This window comes from Tiliqua scincoides, chromosome 1 (genome assembly GCF_035046505.1).
Source record: "Tiliqua scincoides isolate rTilSci1 chromosome 1, rTilSci1.hap2, whole genome shotgun sequence".
NCBI lineage: Eukaryota > Metazoa > Chordata > Lepidosauria > Squamata > Scincidae > Tiliqua > Tiliqua scincoides.
The window spans coordinates 191457237-191462665 of record NC_089821.1 but is presented as its reverse complement, the minus strand read 5'-3'; the positions used below and the strand labels follow the sequence as shown (position 1 = coordinate 191462665).

Genomic DNA, 5429 nt, shown 5'->3' with positions numbered 1-5429 from the left:
TAGCCAACAGACCAGTCCTGAGTGCTGGCACTACAGCTACAATGCCAGTGCTGGGTGTCATAAAGCACCTTTTGACATCTCATGAGTAAGGGGTGCTGGTGGGAAGGCCTGCCCTGTCCCATGGATACCATCTCCCCTCAAACTATGCCGCTGATACACAGAAGTATGTCTTTAACTCAGTGGAACTTGCTTTCAGGTAAGTTTATCTAGTATGGCAGCCTAAACATGAGGAAATACTGCTCTTAGCTTCAATATGATTGAAGACGAATCTCCAGATCATATTTTTCCTCCAGAGTCACCATAAAGACAGACCAATTTTTACTGCTGGACATGGTACTTGTTAAGACTATTGTCCTTTATATTCTTAAGTAGAAACAGTTTGACTGCCATTCTGATAAAAGGAAATATTTAACCTGGGAAATGTCAAACTGATTGTTTCTTTCCAAGATATTACACCAGTCAGGCCCCCCTGGTTCACTTTTAACCATACTGTCAGCTCACCTTAATGGAATCTTATCAAATATCTTCATGCTCTTCTACCCAGCATGCTGTATCTCTCTTCCCTTTCCTTGAAATGAAAACGGTGAAATCCTCGTGGTGTTGTACAGCTGGCATCTGCCTACCATGACATGAGATCAGAACTAACTATTTTCTCCCCATTGAGACTGAAGTAATGGAAGGAAAGTTACTAAGTTTAGTGCACAAAATATGGCAGCTATTAACTTTTTGACACTTCTTATTTTGGACTCTTATTGGTTTCAGCTCCCGATCTGAGTACGATATTGCATGTGGCCTGTTGATACGCCACCATAAGCCCTTCGGGACAGTGCTGTCTGTTTTTTAGTGGGTCAGGCTTATCAAAGACTTTTCTTTTATAAGTTCATGAAAGTTCAGCTAAACCATTTGTGCATTTTGTGATCCCATTTCAGTGCAAATAATACTGTGACCCGAAGATGGAATTGTTTTGGTGTAAGTGAGGAAGTATGACTGGTTATAAATTACCTATACAATCAGTATTTGAAACAATTTCCTAAGTACTGTGGATAGTTTTCTGCCATTTGAAATTTCAATTATCAGGTCATTTCTCTTTATCTAGCAAACAGGTCAAGACCTACATGATTTAGAAAAAGAAAAGGTGGCAAACTCATTTCATACAGTGGGTTGAACAGCACTCACAGTGTCCACTGAGGGCTGGAAGTGGCGTCATTAAGCAGGAAGTGATGTCATGGCATGGGCCTTTTTTCAGGAGAGTCACTTCAGCCACAGTGTCACTTCATGGCTCAGCAGCTGAGAGGTGATCTGAGAAGTGACACCTTGGCAGAATCAGTACCACTAAAAAGATGGCCCACATGATAATTGGGCTCCCCAGCACCTGGACAGCATCTCCCTATCTTACCCCTCTTGGTCTGCCCTTCCCCTGTAAGGTTCCTTGTCTTCTGAGGTCGACTTCTGTCCCTCCCTCCCAGAACTTTGGCAGAAGTGGTACTGCTGGAAGGGTGAAGCTGCCCAATTATTATATGGGCTGGATAAAAAACTTCCAGGGGCCACATCTGGTCCACGGGCCTTATGTTTAACATGCCTGATTTAGAAGAATATTATATTTAGAAAATATTATGTTAATTCATTAACAAGAATATTATATTAATTAAATATTAAGGAAGTTTTATTTGACTGAGGCTGCAATCCTAACCACACTTTCCTGAGAGTAAGCCCCACTGAACAAAATAGGACTTACTTCTGAGTAGATCTTGTTAGGATTGTGCCCGTAAAAATTTTAAAATAAATGTATGGCCCAATTGTATATGCATGGACCACCGCTGGAACTAGCATTCCAATGGCAGAATGCACTTTACCGCCATTGCAAATAGCCTGCTAGCAGTGAATGAAGCTGCATGCTACCCGCTTGCTGGAACAGTCCCATGCGCAATGGTGGTAAATAGAGTGCTTGCTAGACCAGGTTGGTCAAGGGAGTGCAAAGTAGCAGGGAAAGGGTGGAATGGAGCAGAACAGAGGAGGGTGGGGGGAGTGACTGAGGCAGGATGGGGCTGCATCCAGCATGGGCAACTTGCACTTGGTGCTATCCTCTCTGATAGAAGTCAGCATGCTCCCTTTCCCTCCTTGGATTTGCACCCGATCTCGTCTGATCTTGGAAGCTAAGCAAGGTCAGGCCTGGTTAGTACTTGGATGGGAGATCACCTGGGAATACCGGGTGCTGTAGGCTTATACCATAGTCTTTCGAGACTGAAGGTTGCCAACCAAAACCAAACCAAAGAACTGGCACAAGTCTGAAGAAACCAATTGGCATTTGAGGAGCTTATGAAATGGTAAGGGAAAATAATTTCCCTTTCCTCTTCCAAACCTTTCAGTCTGTCTGCTTCCCCCACAGAGTTAAGTGCAAGCCTTCTTGGTGCGGCTGCATTGGTGGGGGAGGAGAGGTGGCAGGTAAGGGGCAAGGGAAGGATAGGATTGGGCTGCTTAATACAAACTCCCTGTATTAAACACAAACTTCATCTGAAGGTGCTTGAAATGCCTGATCTTTTTCTCTTTGTGAACAAATTGTTCAACTAATCTATGCTACGTATTAGGAATGTCTCCCTATTTATATAATACTTCATTAAAAATCCATTCCAAAACCACAAAAGGGAGATGGGGGCTTTAGCATTTTGGTTCCACTGCAGTTCTGCTCCTGGTCAAGTTCCCTGCTCCTACTGTTTAAAATAGGAAAAAAAGCTTCATTAAGTTCATCAGGGCAGGACCAAATCTGTAGTTTGGTCCTTTAACTTTCTGTGCCCCCACTCTACTTCGTTGGCTGCTACTTGGGGGAATATTTATTTTATGTATCTCTTTTCTGTTCTATCCCAGTCCACACACAGACATATTCATGAACATAATGCATTGTATTCTGAGATTTTATGAGACTTGATGTTGACAGAAAGGGAGAAAGACATGGCAGCCGTACACCTTCTGTAGTATTTCGTTCCAACCTGAATTATAGTGCAATCCAATCTCTGTGTCTATGCAGAGGAAAGTCTCATTGAATTCAATGGGACTTACTCCCATGTACGCGTGTGTGGGATTGCAGCCTGACTGTTGTTTAGAAGGTAAGTGAAAAGGGTAACACTAGAGTCAAGGTCAGAATCTCTGGCTGTTAATAGCTGTTAAAAAATAATAATCTCAAATGAGGAAAGTTTATTTTATGCAACTATCTGTATCTTTAGATGGCTTCTATGGATTCCAGATTTGGCAATGCCTGTCCATGAGTAGAATTATCTGCCTATCACTTCTATCATACTTTCAGTCCATCAGCTTCAACCTTCCTTGCTGGCTCCAACCTTCCTTGCTGGCTCCTTCCTAGCCACTCCAATATTTTTACTGGATCTCCAGTATACTCTTCTAGTATAAATTTGCCTGTTTTAGCTCTCTGCTTAGGGCATCCATAAATGTGAATTCAGACAAATCTTTGCATTCGTACAATGGTTGCAATTATCAAGTGATAAACTGGTCATTTGAATCTTCCATCACATATGGATTCACCTAAGATTGTCTTATCCTCCAAACTGGCAGTAGCTTTAATGGGTTCCTAAATGACCACTTTAGGTCACCAGAAACCATTCAATTATAAAATTGGATGACCAAGGCTTTATCACAGATTAATCACACATTGCATTAATAAAGCATATATTTTACCTTGGGGCTGCATTGTGGCTGCAACAGCACTGGAAAGTTGAATAGGACTGGGCTCTTAGTCCAGCTATTCCCAAATTTTCTGGGAGTTTGGGAACCACAGTAAGTCTTTGCAAGGTAGGGGGGAATGCTGCAATGTGATCACCAGGATCATGTTGTTGCAACAGAAGCTCCTGTTCCAGGGGCAACAGGAGCTTTGTTTTACTCACCAACAGCAGTGGAAGCCTCCCGAGGGTGCAGGAAGTCCTGCAGAAGCTTCCATAGGGCTTTCCAAGACTCAGAAAATAAAGATCACGACCCGGTTTTTGATTGTGTGGGTGGGTGGCGGGTGATGGGGCAGGGCCAGCATCTGGTACTTGTGGATCCTGGATCCTAACCCTGGTCCCAGGCAGCACGGGGTTGCTCTGGATCTGCCCCACCTCTTTAGGTGGCACAGATCTGAGTAGTCCCATTGGGGCAGCTGTGACTTTACCCCGGGTAAGGGGAAGTGATTCCCCTTGCCCTGGGCTAAGCCACTTTGGGCCCACCCCTGCTCTGGATGTGGGGCAGGCCTGCCTGCTCCAGGGTAGACTGGGATTGGGCTGTGACTGACTGACTGCTGACTCAGACATAAGCTGTTGGTTACTTCCAGAACACATGACTGAGCAAAGTCAATGCAGATGAAAGGTGGAAAGAACAATCATTTCTCTGATTCTCTGAGGTAACAGATACTGCATGATTGTGATTTGGATTCCTGCTCTGGGTCTGACGTTCCAGAGAATCTAAGAATGCCCATGTTTTCTACCCACCTCTAATTTTGTGCTGTATTTTCAGTAAAGGTAACTTATTTCTTACTGATTAACATAAGAACATAAGAACAGCCCCACTGGATCAGGCCATAGGCCCATCTAGTCCAGCTTCCTGTATCTCACAGCGGCCCACCAAATGCCCCAGGGAGCACACCAGATAACAAGAGACCTCGTCCTGGTGCTCTCCCCTACATCTGGCATTCTGACTTAACCCATTCCTAAAATCAGGAGGTTGCGCATACACATCATGGCTTGTACCCCATAATGGATTTTTCCTCCAGAAACTCGTCCAATCCCCTTTTAAAGGCGTCTAGGCTAGACGCCAGCACCACATCCTGTGGCAAGGAGTTCCACAGACTGACCACGCGCTGAGTAAAGAAATATTTTCTTTTGTCTGTCCTAACCCGCCCAACACTCAATTTTAGTGGATGTCCCCTGGTTCTGGTATTATGTGAGAGTGTAAAGAGCATCTCCCTATCCACTCTGTCCATCCCCTGCATAATTTTGTATGTCTCAATCATGTCCCCCCTCAAGCGTCTCTTTTCTAGGCTGAAGAGGCCCAAACGCCGTAGCCTTTCCTCATAAGGAAGGTGCCCCAGCCCCGTAATCATCTTAGTCGCTCTCTTTTGCACCTTTTCCATTTCCACTATGTCTTTTTTGAGATGCGGCGACCAGAACTGGACACAATACTCCAGGTGTGGCCTTACCATCGATTTGTACAACGGCATTATAATATTAGCCGTTTTGTTCTCAATACCCTTCCTAATGATCCCAAGCATAGAATTGGCCTTCTTCACTGCTGCCGCACATTGGGTCGACACTTTCATCGACCTGTCCACCACCACCCCAAGATCTCTCTCCTGATCTGTCACAGACAGCTCAGAACCCATCAGCCTATATCTAAAGTTTTGATTTTTTGCCCCAATGTGCATGACTTTACACTTACTGACATTGAAG

At 44.3% G+C, this 5429-nt stretch overlaps 1 pseudogene; it reads left to right on the top strand.

The window, feature by feature from the left end:
• The first annotated feature begins 2099 nt into the window (after window positions 1-2099).
• Window positions 2100-2221, top strand: LOC136637398 (5S ribosomal RNA; annotated as a pseudogene).
• The last annotated feature ends 3208 nt before the right edge of the window (window positions 2222-5429 follow it).